A 26,841-nucleotide genomic window follows, 5' to 3' on the forward strand; every position below is an offset into this window, starting at 1 on the left:
AATTGGGTTTAGGAACCAGGTCCTCTGAATCCTAGGCCTGTGCTTTTTCCACTAGGCCTTGCTGCTTCTTCAAAGCAAAGTGCCACTAGATGTAACAAATGATCCCAATACTTTTATCACAAATGTATAATTCTGGCACTACATTTTGAACTTATTGCAAGTCTAATTCACACTAGCTAACATACTGATATCTCTGTGTGCTATAGGACACTGCTACTCTCTTGTTCTACTTGTTATTTTCAATTTCCAGCCCCCAAAATTACCCATGAAGCAGAGGAAGTCTTTCTGTCTCAGTTTCACACCACCTGGGAAGACTGAAGCTAAACAATCTGACTGACCAAAACATTTAGTTAAAAGGCAGATCAGCCTTCCCCTCTTTTTCTTCTCTTTCTCCTCCTCTTTTCTTCCTCTCTCCCTTCTCCCTCCCTCTGATGGAGCCCTTGTGTCTAGAGCACTTTTGGCAAAACAAAAGGAAGGCATTAAAGAGCTATCAACCACCTGGTATGTATTGGAAGTTTCTCTTCATTTCTTCCCAGACCTTCTTGCTTTTATGACACCTAATGAACTGCAAAGGGGCATTTCCTTTTGAGACAATCCCATCTCCTACTTTAAGTACTCCATACTTAAGCCAGCTTTCAGCTCCTGGCAGGTAAACTGTTTTTTCAAAGGAGAACAGTTCAGGTAGAAAACACCTGGTTTGTAGAAAAGAACAGCTCCAAATGTGTTTCAACTTTCTCTAAACAATTTCAATCAGGGGAGATCCCATCATTTGTGGGGAGGGGATATGGAGAAATGAGGTGAAAAGGGCTCAAGGACTCTCCCAGTCTGCCCTCAAGAAGCTTAGCTTTCTTGAAAAAGCACACTGCTAGCTGACTCAGGCAGGTACATCCATTAAAAAAGGAAAAATAGTCTGAGTTTATTTTTTCTTTACTTTGCTTCCCCTCCTCTTTACTTTCCATTTTTATTATTTTTTTTGCTGGAGGAAGTAAGCTAGAGAGAGGGGGAGAGATGGGAGGGAAGTTAGAGAACAATTTGGTGAAAGAGACAAAAGCAAAGAATATGAGTTATGTCTCCAAAGAGGAGAATGGGTCATGGAGGATAAGCTGATGCAATTGTATCCATTCCTCTCCCTATTGCCTCTTAAAATCCCATATCTTTAATAGTAAATGGACGCTGCTAATAATGTTCATTGTAAAGTGCCTGTGGGTATTTCAGGAATGGATAACAGGAACATTTTTAATGATGACAGAGAGTTCACAAAAACATGAAAAGATCTGTTCTTGAAGTATAACCTCTGAGCAGTACCTCCAGTTTGCAGGATCTTTGTATCTCCATGTACACTGCCCTAGGAATTCAGCAATCAAGTCTACACTCTGGTGTATTGAAAACAACTGAGCCTGTCTTGTGATCTCTTATGCTTTCATTCTCCTGATGCACAGAAGGAAGCTTTTTAATGGTTTCCATAATCTTTGGGGTGAAAAAAAATAGAAGACTTCTAAAGAGCCTGGATATAGATGCCCTGCATATGGAAAATCCAACTGGACATACAAGTGGAATGCCTTTTTCAGAGTTCACACCTGCCAGCCCTAAAGACCTTTGAACAGAGGTCTTCAAGGTCTTAAATTGCACTCCTCAAAACCTTATGTACAAAGGAAAACCACCAACTCACACAAACTTACATATCTGTTCTCTTCACTCTCTACTTGCCAATCTTGGCTCCTCACAGTCACCTTCTGCATCTTACTCTTGACTTTTCCTCTCCCACCCCTTCGCTCACATGTTTATGCTGACTTGGTGCTCCCTGCAAATAATAATAATAATAATCGTATTTGTTAATCAATCTATCATATTTATTGAGCGCTTGCTGTGTGCAGAGCACTGTACTAAGTGCTTGGAAAGTACAAGCTGGCAACATATAGAGACAGTCCCTACCCAACAGTGGGCTCACAGTCTAGAAGGGGGAGACAGAGAACAAAACCAAACATACTAACAAAATAAAATAAATAGAGTAGATAGGTAACAAGTAAAATAAATAGAGTAATAAATATGTACAAACATATATACTTATATACAGGTGCTGTGGGGAAGGGAAAGAGGTAAGATGCGGGGGACGGAGAGGGGGACGAGGGGGAGAGGAAGGAAGGGGCTCAGTCTGGGAAGGCCTCTGAAGCACTTACTATGTGCCAGGCACTGTTCTAAGTGCTGGGGTAGATACAAGATTATCAGGTTGTCTCACGTGGGGCTCAAAGTCTTCATCCCCATTTTACAGATGTGGTAACTGAGGCACAGAGAAGTTAAGTGACTTGCCAAAGTCACACAGCTGACAAGTAGCAGAGCCGGGATTAGAACCCATGACCTCTGACTCCCAAGCCCGTGCTCTTTCCACTGAGCCACGGTGCTTCCCACAGACCTCAGTTCTCCCCATATTCAGTCTTCCTGAAATCTCACCTCTTTCAAAAAGTCTTCCCTGTTTAATTCCCAGCATGCCAAGTTTTACAACTCTTTAGGAGAGAAGCAGTGTGGCCTAGTAAATACGACTGAGGGAATGAATAGTGAAAGTAACAGGGGTTGGGAGTCAGAGGACCTGGGTTCTAACTCCGGTTCTGCCACGTACGATTGAATGAATAAATGAAAAGAAATGATTGACTGAATATGCCTCTGTTACCCCACCTGTGAAATGGGGATTAAATCCTAGTCCCTTCTACTTAGACTGTGAGCCCCATGTGAGACTGGGGCTGTAGTCAACCTGACCAACTTGTATCTATCCCAAGTGCTTAAAACAGTGTATGGCACATAGAAAGCACTTAACAATTCTAATTATAATTAGTATCATCATTTAGCCATCCCTAAACACCTATCTACTTATTGTACCCATCCTGAGAATTTATGTATATACATTTATTTTGTACATACAATGATTTATTTTGAATACTCTCCTTCTGAACACTTTCATGACTGTCTTTCCTGTGAGAGTATAAGCCACCTGTGGACAAGAAATGTGTCATTTCTTTGTTTTCTACTCCCCCAAGGGCTTGTCATGGAGCATCATAGGGGAGCATCACAGAGTGACTTTGTGAAAAAAGCACAGATCTTTGAATCAGAGGACCCTGGCTTCATCAAGCCAGGTTGTACATATGGTTGTACATATTTATTACTCTATGTATTTATTTATTTATTTATTTTACTTGTACATTTCTATCCTATTTTATTTTGTTGGTATGTTTGGTTCTGTTCTCTGTCTCCCCCTTTTAGACTGTGAGCCCACTGTTGGGTAGGGACTGTCTCTTTGTGTTGCCAATTTGTACTTCCCAAGCGCTTAGTACAGTGCTCTGCACATAGTAAGCGCTCAATAAATACGATTGATTGATTGATTGATCAAGCTCCTGTATCTTATTCTTTTCTGTACTGAAAGCTCAAGCCTTTAGTTGGCCTATAAGATACCACTAGGGTTATTTTTTTTTCAATAAATGGATTTAAAACAGAACTTGACATTGAAATAGATCACATTTTGAAAAGAAAAATAACACAAATTATGATTTCTAAAGTTAATCATCATGCTAATGCTGTAATATCTTGATTTCTGAAGTATCCTTCCCTCATATAAAAAAGTACAGGGAAGGGAAATGAGGAAGTATAAATATATATCTTAGTTGTATTTATTGAGGGCTTACTGTGTGTACAGCATTGTACTAAGTGCTTGGAGAATACACTATTTCAGTATATCAGAGTTGGCAGATATACTGCCTGCCAAAAACAGAACTTACAGTCTACATACTACATAGTGATGTGGGAGTAAAGTGAGTTCCTAAGTGCTAAAGTGCTAAAGAGAATGAGAGTTTATTCAGGGAAGTCTTCCTGGAGCAAGATTTTTTTTAAGTAAAAAGTAGGGCTTTGATGATGGAGAGAATGCTGGACTTGCAAAAATGAAGGGAGGAGAGGGGAGTGAATTCTAGGCAGGAGGAAGGGCAACATACAGAGACAGTCATGGGCAGGAAATGTGTGTACCTTCTCTGTTGCATTCTGCTCTCCCAAGTACTTAGTACAGTGCTCTGCAACACAGTAAGTGCTCAATAAATACCACTGATGATGAAATGACTTTGATGAGGTGAGGGCAGGATGGTGAGTAAATTGGTATTAGAGGAATGAAGGTGTCGGCCGGATTTTAGTATGAGAAATACAAAGATGAGGGGGAGCAAGGAATTTCTGCTGAATGCAGAGATCAGTGAACAGCTAATGGTGGTAGTTGGGGAGTGCAGAGATGTGTACCAAATGATGCTTTCAAAAAATTATCAGGGGAGCAGACTGAAGTATGGAGTGAAAAGAGGAGTCACTGGAGGCAGGGAGGTGAGCAAGGAAGCTGATGCCGTAATCCAGACTGTAAATCAGTCAATCAATCAAACTTACTAAGCGCTTACTGTTTGAACTGTACTAAGCACTTGGGAGAGTACACTGTAACAATATAACAGACACGTTTCCTGCCTAAAACAAGCTTACAGTCTAGACGGACTTGTAACTTTGTTATGTGCAGGAAAAATGTCTGCTAATTCTGTTGTATTGTACTCTCAATCAATCAATTCATTCATTCATTCATTCAGTTGTACTTATCGAGCGCTTACTGTGTACAGAGCGGAGCGCTTGGGAAGTACAAGTTGGCAACATATAGAGACAGTCCCTACCCAACAACAGGCTCACAGTCTAGAAGTGGGAGATAGACAACAAAACGAAACATGTGGACAGGTGTCAAGTCGTGAGAACAAATAGAATTAAAGCTAAATGCACATCATTAACAAAATAAATAGAATAGTAAATATGTACAAGTAAAATAAATGGAGTAGTAAGTCTGTACAAACATATATACAGTTGCTGTGGGGAGGGGAAGGAGGTAGAGCGAGGTGGATGGGGAGGAGGAGAGGAAAAAGGGGGCTCAGTCTGGGAAGGCCTCTTGGAGGAGGTGAGCTCTAAGTAGGGCTTTGAATGGAGAAAGAGAGCTAGCTAGCTTGGTGGATGTGTGGAGGGAGGGCATTCCAGGCCAGGGGGAAGACGTGGACTGGGGGTTGACGGCGGGACAGGCGAGAACAAGGTACAGTGAGGAGGTTAGCGGCAAAGGTGCGGAGGGTGCAGGATGGGCTGTAGAAGGAGAGAAGGGAGGTGAGGTAGGAGGGAGTGAGGTGATGGAGATCCTTGGTATTTGTTTAGCACTTACTATGTGCAGAAAACTGTACTAAGTGCTTGGTGGAGTACAGTGCAACAAAATTAGCAGATGTATTCTCTACCCATGAAGGTACAGTATAGAAAAGGAGACAAACATTAATATGAGTAGGTAATCAATGTGTAGTATATAATTTAAAGATATACACATAATTCCTGTGGGTTTTGGGGTGGGACAAATATCAAATGCCAAAAGGTCATAGATCCAAAGTGCCCTGACAACACAGAAGGGAGAGTGAGATGAGGAAAAGAGAGCGTTATCGGGAACAGCCTCTTGGAGGAAATGTGACCTTAATACTGCTCTTCCAAGTGCTTAGTACAGTGCTCTACACCTAGCCAGTGCTCAATAAATATCACTGATTGATTGATTGATATGACAAGTGCTTGACCCACTGCGTTAGCATTTTGGTTCAAGAGGAAGGAGCAAATCCTGGACATACTGTGGAGATGGAAAAAGAGAAATCCGATGTCCTGGGTAAGGTCCCTCAAGAAGGTCCCTCATCCAAGCTGGGAATGACATCAAGACATTATGTTTCTTACTTAAGAAGCAGCGTGGCTCAGTGGAAAAGAGCACAGGCTTTGGTGTCAGAGGTCATGGGTTCAAATCCCGGCTCCACCAATTGTCAGCTGTGTGACTTTGGGCAAGTCCCTTAACTTCTCTGGGTCTCAGTTATCTCATCTGTAAAATGGGGATTAAGACTGTGAGCCCCCGTGGGACAACCTGATCACCTTGTAACCTCCCCAGTGCTTAGAACAGTGCTTTGCACATAGTAAGTGCTTTATAAATGCCATCATTATTATTTTTATCAGTCCAGTGCTTCACCTCTCATGTCAACCATCATACATACCTAACATTGTTCTATGAAGTAGTCAATGGAATGACAGACTTTGGCATAAAACGTAACTCAAGAATAAAAATAGCCTTGGCAGATTTATCATTAGTATAGAACATAGTTGGCTGTACCTGACTAATTTATTTTGTCTCATATCAGTTTGAATATGCATAGACTTGGAAAAGTCACTCTCACTATGTTCTAAACAAACTGAGTCTTCATAAGTTCAGATTTAAATTATCAAGTTGATTGAAACCCAACAATAATCAATGGTGTAGTGGATAGAGAATGGGCTTGGGAGTCTGAAGGTCATGGGTTCTAATCCCAGCTATGCCACTTGTCTGCTGTGCATCCTTTGCAAGTCACTTCACTTCTCTGGGCCTCAGTTATGTAAAATGGAGATAAAGATTGGGAGCCCTAGGTGGGACGGGGACTGTGTCCAACCCGATTTGCTTGTGTCCACTCCACTACTCAGTACAGTGCTTGCCACATAGCAAGCACTTTACAAATACCACTACTATCATTATTATTGTTATTATTATTATTATTTCTGTCGGTGAAAGCATTTCAATGCATTGTAGTTCCTTCCTAGGAACATAATATTAATAATAACAATAGTGGTATTTGTTAAGTGATTACTATGTGCCAAGCACTCTTCTAAGCACTGGGGTAGATACAAGGTAATCAGGTTGTCCTACGTGGGGCTCACAGTCTTAATCCCCATTTTACAGATGAGGTAACAGAAGCACAGAGAAGCTAAGCAGCTTGCCCAAGGTCACACAGCAGACAAGTGGAGCAGACAGGATTAGAACCCACATCCTCTGACTCCCAAGCCCATTCTCTAGCCACTAAGCAATGCTACTTCTCTGTATAGTTTAGGTGACACCTCCTATTTGAATAGACCAAGATGGATTTTTTCCAAATTTGGTCAAGATGAAAAACAATGTAAGTCCCATCTGTCAAAACACAACAATAACTGATACTCCAAGCATTTCATTTCCAGGTGTGAATGGTCTAAGCAGTCTAACAATCCTGTGAGCTTCAAAGAAAATATTTAATTTTGTATACGAGCTTCTGTTTTCCTCTGTTTGTTTGCACGATGTGACAAGAAGGTCACATGTTAACCCCAGCCTGCTATCACAGTGAATTACCTAGAGGGAGGAAACATGGAAAACAAACTTTTCTATTTCCTAATCCAGTCGATGTAAAATAAAAACAAGGCATGATGGTAAGTGTACTTTATGGCCCTTTAATAATAATAATAATAATAATAATAATAATAATGATGGCATTTATTAAGCGCTTACTATGTGCAAAGCACTGTTCTAAGCACTGGGGAGGTACAAGGTGATCAGGTTGTCCCAAAGGGGGCTCACAATCTTAATCCCCATTTTACAGATGAAAGAACTGAGGCCCAGAGAAGTTAAGTGACTTACCCAAAGTCACACAGCTGACAATCGTCGGAGTCAGGATTTGAACCCATGACCTCTGACTCCAAAGCCTGGGCTCTTTCCACTGAGCCACACTGCTTTCCCTCTACCAAAGTTATAGTTGTTATCAGACAGAGCCGTCAGAGATGAACCTGAAGATGTTCTGTTCCTTTCTGTGTGATACAATCTGCAGAAGTGCTACACTTAACTATTGGATTATTTCTTATTATATTCCTTACATATTTAAAGAAGTGGTCGGTAATTGCATTTCGAAGTCTTTGCCACAACCTCGCCAAGCTGCCTCCAAGGGGAGAAAAGAAGCTTTTAAATAATTTAGACATCCGACCACCTGAAAAAGATTTGAGTTCTCTCCAGTGCAGTTATTTTCCTTTTGCTTCCCCAGAGGTTTTGGGTTTATTTCAGATACAGCTGAAACGGTCTGTTGGTCCTCCAGGCTCAACAGTGATCCTGGATAAAACATTTGAGTGTCAGGCAGTTGTACTTTTGAACATTAGAAATTCATATGGCAGCAGAAGAAAATACTGAAGAGAAGGTTGTTATTTTATATCCATGAGAAATGTTCTGTTTTTCTCAATGGCCCTGCAAATCTAAGCTCAGAGTCCAAAGGACATTCCCAGAAGGAGATGGATGGTGGACACTAATTATGTTATGGGAAAAAGGGAAGGTAAACCGTGGGGTAAGGACGTAAGCTGTCTTGCTGAGATCCTGGGAATGGATGGGAATAAAGAAGGGAAGAGACAGTAATCAATCAATCAATGGTAGGAATAGAGTACTTCATTTTTTTTTTCTTATGGCTTTTGTTAAGTGCTTGCACACAGTATACTAAGTGCTGGGGCAGGTAGATACAAGCTAATCATGATGGACTTGTCCATGTCCAACATGGGGCTCACAATCTTAATCCCCATTTTACAGATGAGGTACCTGAGGCACAGAGAAGTTAAGTGACTTGACCAAGGTCACACAGCAGACAAATGTTGGGATTAGAACCCAGATCCTCTGATGTATAGGCCCGTGCTCTATCTTCTAGGCCATGCTGCTTACTGTGTGTGGATCTCTGTATTAAGTGCTTGGGAGAAGTCAATAATAATAATGATGGCATTTTTTAAGCGCTTACTATGTACCAAGCACTGTTCTAAGCACTAGAGATGTACAAGGTGATCAGGTTGTTCCACGGGGAGCTCACAGTCTTCATCCCCATTTTACAGATGAGGTAACTGAGGCACAGAGAAGTAAGTGATTTGCCCAAAGTCACACAGCTGACAATTGGCGGAGTCGGCATTTAATAATAATAATAATAATAATAATTGGCATTTGTTAAGCGCTTACTATGTGCAAAGCACTGTTCTAAGCGCTGGGGAGGATACAAGGTGATCAGGTTGTCCCACGTGGGGCTCACAGTCTTAATCCCCATTTTACAGATGAGGTAACTGAGGCCCAGAGAAGTTAAGTGACTTGCCCAAGATCACACAGCAGACATATGGCGGAGTTGGGATTCGAACCCATGACCCCTGACTCCACAGCCCGTGCTCTTTCCACGGAACCACGCGGCAATAGACAATGAGTTGATAAACATGCTCCCTGGACATAAGGAGCAATCAATCTAGGGAATGAACTGTACTCACCACCTCTCTTCTTGACCTGCTACAATCCAGGCATTGCTCTTTTCACTTCTTGGAGATCTGACTCGCCAAGGTCACGAACGACCTTTTCATAGCTCAGTCCAAGGACTGTTGTCTTGTCTTATGCTCAAGAGTCATCTCCGATCCATAGTGACAACATGGACACGTAAGTCCCATAATGCCCCACCTCCACCTGCAATCCTTCTAATAGTGTATCCAAAGGGTTTTCCTAGTAACATGGAAGTGGTTTACCATTCCCTCCTTCCATGCAGTAAATTACAGTCTCCACCCTCGACTCACGCCCATGCTGCTGCTGCCCAGCACAGGTAAGTTTTAACTTGTAGCAGATTGCCTTCCACTCGCTAGCCACTGCCCAAGCTAGGAATGGAATGGATACGCCTCTGGTCTAAACTGAACTCCCCATCTTTGCCCTTTAACCTCCACCCCTTCTTGCTTTACTCCATCCCTGCCAATGACATCTCCATCTTCCCTGACCCACAAGCCGACAACCATCCTGTCATGCTTCACTCCTCACTGATGCCTTTCAACTCCCACATCCAGTCAAAAACTAAATCCAATCCTCCACTGCCTTGCCCAGAGCTGCCCTTTCTTCTCCTGTGTTGTACGAAAGGAGAGAAGGTTAGCACTCCCCTTGAGAAGGATGGAAGAGGTCCTAGTGGCCTATACAACACATATATGGTTAAGGCATTGCCACCTACTTCGTGGCATCTAAAAAGCGCTTAGTACAGTGCTCTGCACACAGTAAGCGCTCAATAAATACGATTGATGATCCTAATAGTCACCACTTCGGTTCCGGCTTTCGTCATATTAGCAGCATGGCCCTAGTGAAGTAGGATGGTGCAGTTTAAAGAACATAGGCCTAGAAGTCAAAGGACTTGGGTTCTGTTCCCAACTCTACCACTTACAATAATAATAATAATAATAATAATAATGGCATTTGTTAAGCCCTTACTATGTGCAAAGCACTGTTCTAAGCACTGGGGAGGATACAAGGTGATCAGGTTGTCCCACGTGGGGCTCACAGTCTTAATCCCCATTTTACAGATGAGGTAACAGAGGCCTAGAGAAGTTAAGTGACTTGCCCAAAGTCACACAGCTGACAATTGGTGGAGCCGGGATTTGAACCCATGACCTCTGACTCCCAAGCCCGTGCTCTTTCCACTGAGCCACGCTGCTTCACTTGCCTCCTGTGTGACTTTGGAAAAGTCACTCGACTTCTCTGTGGCTCAGTTACCTCATCTGTAAAATGGCTATCCATTCATTCATTCAATTGTGCTTATTGAACACTTGTTTACTGTGTGCAGACACTGTGCTAAGCACTTAGAAGTACAATTTGGCAACAGAGACAACCCCTACCCAACTGGGCTCGGGGTTTATAAGCGGGGAGACAGACAACAAAATAAAACAAAACAAGTAGACAGGCATCAATAATATTAATATGAATAGAGTTATATCTACATTAAAGTATACATTATACACGCTATTATATATTATACATTATATTAAATCCTACTACCTGCTACTTAGACTGTGAGCCCCAGTGGTTAACTTGTTAACTTCTCTTTCTCCCAGTGTTCAGTGCAGTGCTTGGTACATAAGTGCTTAACAAGTACCACAATATTATGGATAGACTAAAAGTGCTGAACCTCCTCACTGGTGTCCTACCTTCCAGATTCCACACTTTCAGACTACACCCAGTCCAGATCACCTTCCTGAAGCATGGTTCAAAAATCTCAATTCACTTCTCAAAAACCTCCGAAGGTTACCTACTTCCTTCTGCAAAAAGCAAAAATTCCTCACCATTGGCTTTCCAGGCTTTCCAAATGATTTCTCTTTATTCAGTCCACCCAGGTCATCTCCTAATTTTACCTGACTCTTGACCCTTCTACCTCCAATAGTTCATACTCAGGCTATTCCCTTGGCCTGGAATTCCCAACCATTTCAAAGCTGACAGCTCACAGCTCTTCAACTTCAGAGCTCTGCAAAATCCTACCTTCTCCATCAAGCTCCCCCTAATTAATTCAAACATCCTAAATTATATCAAGTATAGCACTTACATTTTTCTATCCACCCTCAGCATATATATATATATATATATATATATATATATATATATATTCATGTACGCTCAATTATTTATTCAACTATTTCATCCTGTCATACTTCTGCTGCTTATTAAACCCTTACCCCGCCTCCTGCTCCCATTATTTATAAATCATTCAAATCAGTCTGTGTCCCCCATTAGTCTATAAACAGCTTGAAGGCAGTGGAAATGGCTTTTGATCCTGGTGTATTTTCAACACCTTTAGTACAGTGTTCTGCACAAAGGAAAAAAAATCAGTGAATGTAATTGATCGATTGATTTGTGTATGACAGTAAGCAGCATTTTAGTACCCAAGGAGTTGGAAGACCTCCATACAATCATGACGTGCCTATTTTAGAAACCTTAAGTAGTAGTCTAAGGTACTGTTCAGGCTTGGAACAACTTGGGTATCGTTTGGTAAACAAAATAAGGTCCCATGCATTTGTTTACCTAAGCCAAGATAGATGAGATGCTCTATGCTAAAATTTTCTCCGAGACAGATTTCCCAATATTCCTCGGCCAAGAGCTGTGAGCATTTTGGAGACTGTCAGTTTGGTAGGAAACACCCAAACTGAAGAATTCATGGGTTAATGATACAAGGAACGGAAAACATTTTATTTTTACAACTGCAGTGTGCCCTCCAAAATCTACCGGAGCTCATTGAGAGGCAGCGTGGCTCGGTGGAAAAAGCCCGGGCTTGAGAGTTAAAGGTCATAGGTTCTAATCCCGGCTCTGCCACTTGTCAGCTAAGTGACTTTGGGCAAGTCACTTCACTCCTCTGTGCCTCAGTTACCTCATCTGTAAAATGGGGATTAAGACTGAGAGCCCCACGTGGGACAACCCGATTACCTTGTATCTACCCCAGTGCTTCGAACAGTGCATGGCACATAGTAAGTGCTTAACAAATGCCATTATTATTATTATTATCACAACCTTGAGGGTTTGTAAGGTGCCGTTTAACACAACTGGGAGTTCAGCTGCAATGTCTCAGAAGTGAGTGCACCTAAAAGCGGTGCAGTCATTTATGTGGGAAAAAGCTTTATTTTATTTTATTTTATCTTATTTTACACTAAGGGATGGAAATAAACCAAGTGTCTATGGACAGCACAGTGGTAAACCCCCCGCTTTGGTTTTCTGAAATAATGGTTGACTAGCATTTGCTGTTGGGTAAGATGGATGACTCTGAGAATGCTGGGCTTTTCAATTAGCCCTGAGGAAGCAGACCCATGGCTGTACCTAGGACACCCACCTCTAGCATTGAAATTTCTCTGTTCTGATTGCTGCGAGTTAAGCACAGTCAGTTTCAGGAGCGATATGGGTTGTGGAATTTCGCTGCCTTTGTTGAATGCTATCGTTTCACGGCTATTGTTCTCTACTGTTACCCAGCATGAAATTCAAAGGTTTGGGATCTTTCAGTTTTAATTTCTACTGTGCAGTTGATTTGCCTTGTGAATTGTTTGAGTTGGGTTAGATGACAAATGAGCTAGGCAACTCCTCCCATGCAGAAACATGATGCAATTAATTTGGAAATCAAATGGTATAAAAAACAACACGAAACAAAACACACACACACACACACACACACACAAAACAAACCTAGAATGTGAACAATCTCCCACCCCAAACATTTAGGGATGTAAAACTTTCCTCATTACTTATGCATATATGTTATTCACTTTCATGTTTAATTTTGTATTCTGATTTATTTGGATGTTTCATCGTATTCATTCTACTCCCAAGCAGATCGTTGCTCTTGTTACTATTCCTACCATTTTAAAGTGTTTATTGTCGCTCTCTCAAACAGGCTGTAAGCATCATGTGGACAGGAAACATGGGCTTTCTCTTTTCTACTTAATAAAAAACAATAATGGTGGTATTTGTTAAGCAAGCACTTCTAGACTGTGAGCCTGTTGTTGGGTAGGGACCGTCTTTATATGTACTTCCCAAGCACTTATCACAGTGCTCTGCACACAGTAAGCGCTCAATAAATACGATTGAATGAATGAATGAATATGTGCCAAGCACTATTTTAAGCGCTGGGGTACATATATGGTAATCGGGTTGTCCCACATGGGGCTCATAGACCTAATCCCCATTTTACAGATGAGGTCACTGAGTCACAGAGAAATTAAGTAGCTTGCCCAAGGTCACACAGCTGAGAAGTGGCGGGGCTGTGGTTAGAACCCATGACCTATGACTTGCTTAGAACAGTGCTAAGCGCTTAGTACAGTGCTCTGCACACAGCAAGCGCTCAATAAATACGATTGATTGATTGATTGACTCCCAAGCCGAGGCTCTTTCCACTAAGCCACGATGTTTCTCCCAGATACTTCTCCTAGCCCTTGAAACCGCAGGAGAGCTTTCCTTTTCTAGGCACTCAGTGCAGGACACTGTATTCCCTAGGTGCTCACTAAATGTCAATACTATGACTATTACTACCACAATTACTCCTACTATTACTATTATTAATCCTATGAGTACTACTGCTATTATTATTATTATTAATAATAATAATAATAACAATGTTGGTATTTGTTAAGCACTATGTGCCAAGCACTGTTCTAAGCACTGGGGTAGATACAAGGTAATCGGGTTGTCCCACATGGGGCTCACACTTTTAATCCCCATTTTACACATGAGGTAACTGAGGCACAGAGAAGTTAAGTGACTTGCCCAAGGTCACGCAACTGACAAGCGGTGGAAGCGGGATTAGAACCCATGACCTCTGACTCCCAAGCCCTGCTCAGAGAAGCAGCATGACTCAATGGGAAGAGCAAGGGCTTGGGAGTCAGAGGTCATGGGTTCTAATCCCAGCTCCCCTACATGTCTGCTATGTGACCTTGGGCAAGTCACTTAACTTCTCTGACCCTCAGTTACCAACCTCATCTGTACAATGGGGATTAAGACAGTGAGCCCCACGTGGGACAACGTGATCACCTGGTATTCCCCCCAGCGCTTAGAACAGTGCTTTGCACATAGTAAGTGCTTAACAAATGCCATCATTATTATTATTACTACGGACATTGCCATCACCATCAAGAGGGCTTCTGTCGTTTAACCATGTGCAAAAAGGTGCCCTCTTTGATGTTCAAGGAAGATATTTCCAAGTGTCAGCTTTGATTCCAAGTGTCAATCAATCGATGGAATTCACTGAACACTTACTGTTTGCCGAGCACAGTTTCCCCCGCAGGAAGCTCAGATGAGGGGGTAGCCAGGGAAGCAGGAAGAGCAAAAGCCAGGCTGAACCTTTGGAGCTCAATCGATCACATAATTGTATTTATTGAGCACTTACTACATGCAGAGCACTGTACTAAGCACTTGGGAGAGTAGAATGCAACTGAGTTGGAAGACACATTTTCTGCCCACAACAAGCTTACAGTCTAGATGGAGAACAGACATTAATCTGGGAATAAAAGCATAAGGGAAGGCAATGCTACCTTGTTTAATGAAAGTCTCCCATTCCATCCCTTGGTTTGAAAATGTCCTTTCTATCTCCTCCTCTTCTAATTACTCATTTCTTCCTTCCCCTCTGCACTTTTGTGAGAACCTCAAAGAATGGAACTAACATATATTTTTCTAAAATAAAGATGTGGAAGAATCATCATAGGTTCACAGAGACTCACTGAGTTGACTATCAAGAGCTTCCCTGTAGGTAAAGTGTCTTGTGCCCCTGATTTTTTAAAATCAGATTTATTTGGTGAAATGGCAGACATGCATATTAAATGTCCAGGTAATCCTGGATCCTCAAAGAGGTGAACCCATATTAGCATTCACAATTTTGGGGAGAGGTAATGCATTCACTCATTCAGTCATATTTATTGAGCGCTTACTGTGTGCTGAGTACCCTTTGGAGCAAGTAGGAAGGATTCAAGTCAAATGACTCCATCCCGGCTCTAGAACTGTCCTTATGTGACCTGAGGTATGCCACGTAACTGTGCCTCAGTTTGTTCATCTATCAGATGGGGATTCATTCCCTGCTCTCCCTTCTACTTAAACTAGGAGTCCCATGAGGGACAGGGACCTATCTTGTGAACAGAGGTTGACACATAGCAAGCACCAACAAATACCATTATTATTACTACTAAATACTAGAAAGGAAATAATCAATCAATGGAACTATAGGGTACTTAATGTGTGCAAAACACTATATTAAGCGCTAGAATAAGGTTAGGTACATATTAAGACAGCATCATTGTGTCATGGAGAAGAGATAAACTCTTTTTACATGCTAGATTATGATTTGGGAATTTCCATGTGGGCAGGGAATTTTGGGATTAATCTAGCTATCAGGAAGTAGACACACACACAATTTTATATATAGGATAAAAGCTCCTGATGAAAACAGACACTATTCCTTTAATGTTTGATTTCAAATCAATTATAAATAGTTCGCTCTTTGAATTGTGAGGTCTAAAGTCCTAGTTACAGAGGAACGAAAGTGATAATAATTATAGTATTTGTTAAGTGCTTAACTATGTGCCAGGCACTGTACTAAGCACTGGGTGATGGAGTGTCCTGCTTTCTATGACAAGCCCTGGACTGGTGACAAAGACTTTAGGACCAAGAATTTCTGCAAAGGGATTGTTTACTGAAGTAGTATAACCAAGCGGAAAGAGTAAGGGCCTGGGAATCAGAGAACCTGGGTTCTAATCCCTGCACAAAGTAAGTGCTGAGAGCATGTAACGGCAGTTTTTATAATAGTAATAGTAATAATAATAATAATAATAATAATAATAATAATAATAATGATAATAATAATAATAAGTCTGGTTCTCCAGAGCATGTTGGGAAAAGTTGGGGGCTGTGGCCTGGTGTTTAAGTAGTTGGAGGTAAAGAATGTGTTTCCTCGACAAGAGCTTTAGACCATGTGGAAATTCAAGTTAGGCTACAAATGAAATCAGCTTCATTATAAAAATCATTCTATGGATGAAGAGGCAAGAAAAATGCCCTTGTCAAGACAACTGTTATTTTCTTTCTCTTTTTCAAACTCTTCAAACTTTTTCTTACTCTCCCTCCTTCCTTCTCCGCCTCCTCCTCCTCCTTCTCTTCCTCCTCCAAACAGCTGTAGTGTAGTAGCAGTACTGCATATACAATTTATGAATGGGAGTCCTTTGGGCCAACCTCATTTGGATATGCAATAGAGCTAGATGGTTCAGGTCCATTTTTATTTGCAACCGCTATCTTACAGGTCCATAACGAAAAATCCAAGTAAAACGAATCCCGCTCTGGAGTTGAAACCCCACAACCACAACGCAACAACTCTAAGAGAGGTGCAAATGAGGAGAATTCAGGGACTGAACCAATTCTGGATCTTGAGCAGCTTTGTGAGGAAAAAAGGGCCAAGTTCTTCATTGCCACAGGACTTCAATTTTACAGTCCATGGAAGGCCATGGCTTTTCCTGCTTCAGCGGGATGACTGCCAACTAGTACATTACCTAAATAATGGAATTAGAAATGGGTAACTTAGCCTTGCAGCTAGGCCCTTCCCTGCCAGCCCAATTGACCGCAGGCCAGAGGTTAATAATGTCAGTTTATTCACAGTGGAGGGGGGGGTGTCTTAGGGAAAAGACAAGCTAGCAAGATAATTTAGTGATTCAGATGACTTTGTTGTACTCATGGGGAATATGTTCAAAGGTAGGTATATTGAAGGTTGTGACCCCTAAGAGGCAGGATTTTATGCATCATAGGTAGCCAATGATCCATTGAGAAAGGGATGATAAATTTCCATGGACATGATGTGAAAGGGATGTTTAAAATTGGTATTCATTAAGCACATAAGATGTACTAAGCATTGAGTCTTGGCTTTTGCCATTGAGTCGTTTCCGACCCACAGTGACACCGTGGACACATCTCTCCCAGAACGTCATGCTCTCCATCTGCAATTGTTCTGGTAGTGGATCCATAGAGTTTTCTTGGTAAAAATGTGGAAGTGGTTTACTATTGCGACCTTCCACACAGTAAACTCGAACCTCCTCCCTCGACTCTCTCCCATGCCTCTGCTGTCCAGCATGGGTGAGTTTTGACTTGCAGCAGGTTGCCTTCCACTAGCTAGCCACTGGCCGAGCTAGTAATGGAATGGGTAGGCCTCTGCCTGACTCTCCCTCCCGTAGCTGAGACTGGTACAGTACTGGAAACTCTCCAGATGTGACCCTGAGAGGGGAAAGCATTGGGTAGGTATAAGATAATCAGGTCAGACACAGTCCCTGACCCACGTGGGGTTCACTTTCTAAATAAGAGAAAAGGATGGTATTGAATCTCCATTTTACAGATGGGGGAACTGAGGCACAGAGAACTTAAGTGTCCTGCCCAGGGTCACACAGCAGGCAAATATCAGAAATGGGATTAAAGCCCATGTCCTCTAATGCCCAGGCCCTTGCTCTTTCTCTTATGCAACACGGTTCCTTAAATGTTCGCATGTTCTCAAACATTGCCAACCAGAATAAATAAAATTGGATGTTCCATCAGAAATCCACGTATGCATGAATCCTGAAGGCAAATACATACACAAAATGCAAGAGATGGCCGATAGAGAAATGAGATTAGATTCAACTAGATTAGGTTTATAAATTAAACGAAGAAGATTTGTTGGAGGAGGTAGGGTTTGAAAGTAGGGGAGGAGTGAGGTCTAGTGGCTTAGGGGGTTGGGAGTGAAGGGTGTCCAAGGATCTGGTGATAACCTGGGCAAGGGGCTAGAGGCAGAGAAAATGAGAGTGAGGTTCAGCTAGGAAGTGAGCAAAAAGTGTGAGCCAGGGAATAGTGGACAAGGAGAGCAGATAAGTAAAATGGAGATAACTAAAATGTTATATTGTACTCTACCAGGCACAGTGCTTTTACACCTAGTAACCATTCAATAAATATGATTGATTGTTTGATTGAGTCATGAAGCCAATGGTCAAAGTATTTGGGAAAAAGCTTGCATTCCTGCATACTAGTAGATTTTCCCTCACTTGCTTAAAGACAACCTTTTTACAACACTAGTTTGAACACAAATGCTATTTTCAAAGCCTTAAATGCAGCATGTTCCCATTCCTCCATGCCAATGAGGCTCAGAATGTATCAGTGAACCTCACAGTCAATCCAAAGTCATTTTAGCCAATAGGTTTAACTTCCGCCCTCTCTTTCCCCTTCATGTAGGTAGTAAAATGGAACCCACAACGAGTTGGCATAAGATTGTGCTTGGTTGCTTACAAAGCAGACTGGGCATACTATCAATTCTACCACTCCCGAAGTGAAAGGGTTGACTGCCTAACTAATATGGCACCACTAGGGCTCCTCCTCCTCCCTCAGTCATCTGACTCAATCAGTTTCCAGCCTGGCACTAGCCCTCTGTGTACAGCCCCACTGGGCCAGGCAGTGGGCAAAGTCCTCCCCCAATTAGGGGACTGTCTGCTAGTACTTGTGCAATGTTCTGCACTCAGTAAGCATTCAACAAATACCACTGATTGATTGCTTCAGACTGCCGCTGGTCCCAGCAAATTCCGGGATTTTTTTTGTCATATTTTTAAATAAAAAGGAAAGAAGCCCGAGACTTTTCATGTTGTGTTCTCTGCCCTCCCTTTGAGGAGGCAGCCCTCAGGCCACAGGAACTTTCCTGAGCTTTGGGCACCCCACCAGGAAAGGCCAGCCTGGCCCCTTCCCTTCCAGCAGTCATGAGTATGGCAGTGGCAGCAGCGGGGTGATAGCTCTCTCCCTCTGCCCCGGGTATCAGCCTAGGAAAATGAGCTAGGACAGCAGAAGGAAATACACTTTCCTGCTTGTCCCAGTTTCTCCACTGCTCCTGGGCCCGGGCAAATGAGCCAGGACAGCTCTAGGTAATGCATTTTCCTGCTTCCTCTGCTACAACCATGGTTCCAGGGCCTGGGAAAATGAGTCCAAGTATGCATTTGGATCTGTACCCTTTGGGCACTTGATATTCACCCTACCCTCAGCCCCATGGCGGTTATGAACAGATATGAACAGAGGACTTCAAAGCTTTCCATCGAATTTCCCCCTCCTACCTCACCTCGCTTCTCTCCTTCTACAGCCCAGCCCACACCCTCCACTCCTCTGCCGCTAACCTCCTCACTGTCCTTCATTCTCGCCTGGCCCGCCATCAACTCCTGGCCCAAATCCTAGCTCTGGCCTGGAATGCCCTCCCTCCTCACTTCTGCCAAACTAGCATACTCCCCCCTTCAAGGCCCTACTGAAAGCTCACCTTCTCTAGGAGACCTTCCCAGATTGAGCCCCCCTTTTCCTCTGCTCTTCCTCCCTTCCCCATCACCCCTACTCCCTCCCTCTGCTCTACCCCCTTCCCCGCCCCACAGCATCTGTGCATATTTGTTCATATTTATCATTCTATTTATTGTGTTAATGATGTGTATATATAATTCTACTTATTTACATTGATGCTATTGATGCCTGTCTACTTATTTTGTTTTGTTTTGCTGTCTGTCTCCCCCCTTCTAGACTGTGAGCCTATTGTTGGGTACGGATTGTCTCTATTGCCGAATTGTACTTTCCAAGTGCTTAGTACAGTGCTTTCCACACAGTAAGAGCTCAATAAATGCAATTGAATGAATGAATGAACAGATCCATAATTAGTTTATTCACAGTAACGTCTTTCTCTCTCTTTGACGGGTAACCTTGCTGTGAGCAGGGAGCAGGTCTGCCAACTCTGCTGTATTTTGCTCTCCCAAACACTCAGTACAGTGGCCTGCCCAGATTAAGCACTCAACAAAAACCATTATTTGAGTGATTGGTTGATTGATTGATTGAAGGCACATCTCCTCCAAGAGGCCTTCCCTGACTAAGCCCTCTTTCCTCTTCTCCCACTCCCTTCTATGTCACCCTGACTTGCTCCCTTTATTCATTCCCCATCCCAGACCCACAGCACTTTCATACGTATCTGTAATTCAACTGTTTATATTCATGTCTGCCCACCTCGCTCTAGACTAAGCTTCCTGTGGGCAGGGAAAATGACTGTTTATTGTTATATCATACTCTCCCTAGTATTCTGCATACAATAATCGCTCAATTAATATGATTGTCTAATTGAGCCAGGACAGCAGAGGGAAGCCCAGGTGAGGTCGGCCTGGGTTCCTTCCTCCTGAGCTTCACGGAAAATCTTCTCTCCCTCTTCCCTGGCTTTGCCACCAGTTCAGAGGATAGGGAAGCCTACTAATTCAAACTATGGGATGGATCGATCAGTAGCCATTAAAGAAGGCCAATTTGACATACCATCCTGAAGGATTTTGCCCAAAGGACATTACGTAGAGCAAAACGTGCCAATCTGTCATGGAACCATAAAATGAATTGATTTGACTTTTCCTTCCTTCCTCCCTCCTTCTCTGACTCCCTGGAATACAGTCCTCAGTCCCTGATCAATCAGTCAGTAAATCAATGGTATTTTTTGAGTGTTAACTCTGTGCAGAGCACTGTACTTAGCACTTGGGAGAATACAATAGGATATTTATGATTCCTGGCCTCAAAGAGTTTACAGCGCAGACTGGATATGATAATCAATCCCTGAATGATTAAATGGACTGTCTCTCGAAGATCGGACAGTGTTGAAAGGACTGAAAATGAGATTAGGTGGATCATTCCCAAAAGGAGGAGTTAAAAGAAGTCTACAGGTTTTCACTCAGCAAACAAAAAAGTTACTCCCTCCTAGTCTTAGCCTAAAATATTTCTCTTCCACCCCACCCTCTTAGGCGACTAAACAGATCAGTTAGTTCTGTCTTGGTCATCACTACCATATGTGAACTGAGTGACCTGGTTATAAAAGGCTTTGTATCACAACTCATTATTAACCCCAAGAGCCCTCCATGTCCAAGGGGTTGGCAGTTTCAGAAGTTTCCACTCCTTGAAAATTAGCCAAAGAGAAGCACACTTGGCAAAGTGATGTGACAACTGAAGACTCAACAATGTTTTAATAGACGTTTCCCCCATCGTTATAGGAAATCTGGCCTGAAATGGGAAAATTAACCCACTCTGTAAGACACTATTCCCTCTACAGTGAAGATCTGTGCCTCCACTTGCAAAAGCAGCCCAGTACTTTGCTTCATCTTCCTTTGCTTACAATGTTTATATTGCTGCTGTGGAGAACAGCTGTGATGGATTAGGCACTAATAAATCAATGGCAGGGAACACACTGTACTATCAACTCACTGGTAGCATAAGTATTCTTCTACATGCAGCAACATTTACCCGCCTTTCCCCCAAGAATAAAATTGCTTTTTTCAGTGGTGATTCACAAGAGCAAAAGATCACAATAGGTTAAGACACATCAAACCATACACCATGCATTCAGTCTTGTTCCAATTTCACAGAGGTGAGGATTATTAATCTGGTGATGAGTTGGGGAGGGGGTGGCCAGGAAAATGCCAATCTTCTCTCCAGATTATGTCTAGGCAGAAGCAACCGGGAATCATTGCCACCAACCTGGATACCCCAAGGGTGTGGCAGGAGATGTTTTTACAAAAACAAAGCCCCAATTTGGCATATTTGGGAGCTCACATTTCCCAGAACGTCCATTTGGATGACAGACTGCTCACTCCCGTAGCTTCTACAAGGAATCTGGGAGTCATTATATATTCTTCATTAGTATTCAAGAACCATCTGGTGGCTATTAGAAAATAAACATTGTAATACATTAGACCCTAAAAACAATTTTAATTAACAACAAGGTCCGTCCTGGACCCACAAAAGAAGAGAAAATCAAAGGGGAAGGTTAAAATTCTATCTTTCTTTGTCCCATTAGGTTTACTGATATCATGGGTGTTTGAAGCACAGATAGCACAGTGTTTTCTTTGGGGATAATATAATCTCAGAATCTGAGGATGCCACTGGATCCATTAAAAATGAAGTGTGCGTAGAGTCATTCATATTTTGAGGATTATGTAGACTTTATGTTGGTTTTCGAAAGGCAAGCAAGGGAGAGCAGTGCATTACCATGCTAGGGTTTAATGTTCCAGTGGAATTATTGCCTTTTCTTGGAACTCTAAACATATAAAACTTTGAAAAAAAAATTACACATTTCAACAATCCAACAATGTATTGTTCTTCAACTCCATTAGGAAAAAGTTTGGAAGGCAGTAAAACAACATCCCACTATAAACGTGAGTGTGTCAAAGCCAGAAATAAACTTACTAACACTGACTTAAAGAAGAAAACAGAATAGATGAAATCCTTCCCGAAAGTCACTGAGAGAAGTGATGAGAAAGCAGGAAAACAAAAATGCAAGCAAATAAATTTCCGACTCATTTTCTGCTCTGTCTAGACCCTCAATCAATCAATAAATCAATTATATTTCTTGAGTGCCTACAGAGTCCTGTGCACTGTACTTGGGAGAGAAGCAGTATTGAACAAGAGTAGTAAGACACATATTCCCTGCCCTCAAGGAATTTGCCATCGAAAAAAAAATGTATAGTTGCCAAGAGCTGGAGGAAAACACATATGAAGCGGGAAGCAGAACAGTCACACCAGGATGAAACTTTTGAACAAATAATTGAACGTATGTGTAAATGCATAAATGATATATGAAGAATAAAATTCAGTGTATATACAAGAGTTCTGTGGAAAATATTAAAGGACAAAAGTGCTCATAGTGGAGGCTGGTTTGACAACTGCGGTGTTACCTCAAAGTGCTTAATAAATACCGTTGATTGATGGATTGTTATGAATTGGAGAAGCACCATGGTTTAGTGGATAGGGCACAGGCCTGGGAATCAGAAGGTCATGGATTCTAATCTCGGCTCTGCCACGTGTCTGCTGTGTGACCTTGGGCATGACTCTGGGCCTCAGTTACATCAACTGTAAAATGGGGATTAAGAGTGTGAGCCCTAAGCGGGACAGGGACTGTGTCCAACCTGATGACCTTTTATGTACCCCAGAGTTTAGAACAGTGCTTGGCACATAGTAAGTGCCTAACAAGTACCATGATAATAATTATTATTAATTATTATTATTATTCATTCATCTGGGAAAACACCCTGGAAGAGGTGCTGTTCTCATTTGGGAGAAAAACTCCTTCCTGTTATCAGTCAATCAACCAGTGGTGGTATTCGTTGTGTGCTCACTGTGTGCGGAGCAGGTACTGTTCACTTGGGAGAGTACAATACAGCAGAGTTGGTAGACACGTGCCCTGCCCACAGTGAGCTGTTTCCAGTTTATGTTTAATATTAACACTCTTTAGAATGATACTCCTCCTCCTCCTCCTACTACTAATGAAAATAATGGTATTTACCAAGTGCTTACTAAATGTGAAGCACTGTACTAAACCCTGGGGTAGACACAAGATTATTAAGTCCCTTCTGGGGCTCACAGTCTAAGTAGGAGAGAAAACATTATTGAAATCACATTTTGCAAATGAGGGAACTGAGGCACAGAGAAGTCACATGACTTGCCCGAAGTCACACAGTAGACAAGTGGGTGAGACAGGATTAGAACCCAGGTCCTCTGATTCCCAGGCCCAAGCTTTTTCTGCCAGGTCATGCTGCTTCCAAAGGGTCAAAAAGACAGAAATGAGCAAAGACCAAAGCTATGACTTTGTAAAGCCTTCTCATTTTCTAAAGAACCAATATGAGGGTACAAAAACATGAAAGGACCAACTATCTGAATTTTCTTTTCTCCAGATACCAGAGAAACCATAAAATTCACCCCTATTTTATCCACATTTCAAAGGGAAATGTATTTTTATAAGAAAATGTGATGCTCGATTATAACGATGAATCATTCGCTTAAACAATTGGAAAGACCTTGTGAGTCGATTCTAGTTTCACTCTGTACCAAAAGGAAACCATGAATGGAGAAAGAGACAGATGGGGAAAGCTTTCTAAACAGAAATAGCTTCACTCGAAAGCTATCCTCCTCCCCAACATTCTTACTTGCTACTACACCAACAGTTTCCTCCTTTGTAAAATGGGAACTGAATACATATTCACTCTGCCCCTTAAAATTGTGGAAGCCATATGTGGGACAGGGACTGTGCAGTTCTGATTGTAGTATATCTACCCCAGTGCTTAGTACAGTGCATGGCACTTAGTAAGCACTTAACAAATACTACAATTATTATTATAATAAATATTTTATTAGTAGTATTAACATTATCCTTGTTATTATCATTACCATTATCATCACTATCCACTAGGCCGTGCTGTTGGTACTGCCCCAAAGTCTGATAATAATAATAATAATAATAATGGTGGCATTTATTAAACGCTTACTATGTGCAAAGCATTGTTCTAAGCACTGGGGAGCTTACAAGGTGATCAGGTTGTCCCATGGGGGGCTCACAGTCTTCATCCCCATTTTACAGATGAGGGAACTGAGGTCCAGAGAAGTGAAGTGACTTGCCCAAAGTCACACAGCTGACACTTGGTGGAGCCAGGATTCGAACGCATGACCTCTGACTCCAAAGCCTGGGCTCTTTCCACTGAGCCAGTTAAATGCGTTCCCTGCCTACAAGGAGCTTTAGTCTAGAAAGGGAGACAGACGTTATAATAAAATATAATAAAGTATATTGTGATTGCTTTAGGGCTGTGGGGTGGATGGATTCAGGACACAGATAATAATAATAATGATGGCATCTTTTAAGCACTTACTATGTGTAAAGCACTGTACTAAGCGCTGGAGAGGTTACAAGGTGATCAGGTTGTCCCATGGGGGGAGGCTCACAGTCTTAATCTTACAGATGTGATAACTGAGGCCCAGAGAAGTTAAGTGACTTGCCCAAAGTCACACAGCTGACAATTGCTGGAGCCGGGGTTTGAACCCATGACCTTTGACTCCAAAGCCTGAGTTCTTTCCACTGCGCCACGCTGCTTCTCTGATCTAGATCCAGATCAGATGTAGACAGATAGATAGATCCAGATGTAAGGGCAACACAGACAGGAGAGGGAGTAGGGGAAATGAGGGCTGGGTTGGAGAAGCCCTCTTGGAAGAGATGTGATTTGAATAAGGCTTTGAAGATGGGGAGAGTGATCCTCTGTCAGATATGAAGGGAGAGAGAGTTTCAGGCCAGTGGCACCATATGGGCAAGGAGGCAACAGTAAGATAGACAAGATCATCATCATCATCATCAATGGGATTTATTAAGCACTTACTGTGTGCAGAACACTGTACTATTATCATTATTATTATTATTATTACCTCATCTGTAAAATGGGAATTTATGCAGTGAGACCCACCTGGGACAGGGACTTTGTCTAACCCGATTTGCTTGTGTCCATCCCAACACTTAGTACAGTGCCTGGCACATAGGGAGTGCTTAATAGATACCATAATTATTGGGAAGCACCATGGCATAGTGGCTAGGGCAAGGGCCTGAGACTCAGAAGGTCATGAGTTCTAATTCTGGCTCTGCCACATCTCTGCTGTGTGACCCTGGGCAAGTCACTTCAATTCTTTGGATCCGAATTCCCACATCTGTAAATTCAGGATTGAGATTGTGAGCCCCAAATGTGACAGGGACTTTGTCCAACCCAATTTGCTTGTATCTGCCCCAGTGCTTAGAATATTGTCTGGCACCTAGTAAGTGCTTAACAAATGCCATAATTACTACTATAATTATCAGTATTATTATTAATCAAGCGAATTGCTCAAGATCACCCAGCAAACAAATGGTGGGTGCTTGGAAGTGCTTGGAAGAGAACAATACAACAGAGTTGACAGAAAAGTTCTCTGCCCATAAAGAGCTTACCACGTAGGGCGTGGGGGCCCGACATTAATATAAATAAGTCATTTTATAATATACAATTTATAGATATGTACATAAGTGCCGTGGGGTTGAAGGTTGGCCACATTTAAAATGCCCAAAGCTCCCAGGTCCAAGTTCACAGACAAGGCAGAAGGGAGGAGGAGTCTGGGAAGAGAGGGCTTAATTGAGCTCCACAGATTAGGTTGGTGTAAGGGGAGTATAGTGAACGTCCTGGACTGCAATGGGAAATTAGGGAGGTAAAATAGGAGGGGTCTAGGTGATTGAGTACTTTGAAACCAAAGGTAAGGCGTTTCCATTTGATGCGTGGCTCAGTGGAAAGAACCCGGGCTTGGGAGTCAGAGGTCGTGGGTTCTAATCCCAGCTCCGCCACTTGTCAGCTGTGTGACTTTGGGCCAGTCCCTTCACTTCTCTGGGCCTCAGTGACCTCATCCGTAAAATGGGGATGAAAACTGTGAGCCCCACGTGGGACAACCTGATCACCTTGTATCCTCCCCAGCATTTAGAACAGTGCTTTGCACATACTAAGCGCTCAACAAATTCCATCATTATGGAGAAGTGAATGGGCATCCCCTGGACATTCTTGAGGAGTCGGGGAAGCGAGGACAGAACTTTTTTAGAAAAACAAACTCATTAGATTTCCCTAAAATCCCTAAATTATTCATGTAGTACTACAATAATGATGATAATGTTGTTCATAACAACAAATAGTGGTATTCTTTAAGCACTACATACAGAGCACTATATTGAGAAGCAGCGTGGCTCAGTGGAAAGAGCGCAGGCTTTAGAGTCAGAGGTCATGGGTTCAAATCCTGGCTCCACCACTTATCAGCTGTGTGACTTTGGGCAAGTCACTTTACTTCTCTGTGCCTCAGTTACCTCATCTGTGAAATGGGGAATAAGACTGTGAGCCCCCCGTGGGACAACCTGATCA

General features: G+C 42.4%; 1 protein-coding gene and 2 non-coding genes across 3 annotated transcripts in view; 1 reads left to right on the plus strand and 2 right to left on the minus strand.

Annotated features, from left to right (window-relative positions):
• The window catches only part of LDB2 (LIM domain binding 2), an 892,398-nt gene that overhangs the window by 615,659 nt on the left and 249,898 nt on the right, over window positions 1-26,841 (minus strand). The window lies entirely within an intron of this gene.
• LOC119927576 lies at window positions 9,729-9,856 on the plus strand. The gene has a single exon (XR_005450568.1). It is a non-coding gene; the product is annotated as a U6atac minor spliceosomal RNA (small nuclear RNA).
• Window positions 17,238-17,375, minus strand: LOC119927422. The gene has a single exon (XR_005450426.1). It is a non-coding gene; the product is annotated as a small nucleolar RNA SNORA7 (small nucleolar RNA).

Source organism: Tachyglossus aculeatus, chromosome 4, assembly GCF_015852505.1.
Source record: "Tachyglossus aculeatus isolate mTacAcu1 chromosome 4, mTacAcu1.pri, whole genome shotgun sequence".
Lineage (NCBI taxonomy): Eukaryota > Metazoa > Chordata > Mammalia > Monotremata > Tachyglossidae > Tachyglossus > Tachyglossus aculeatus.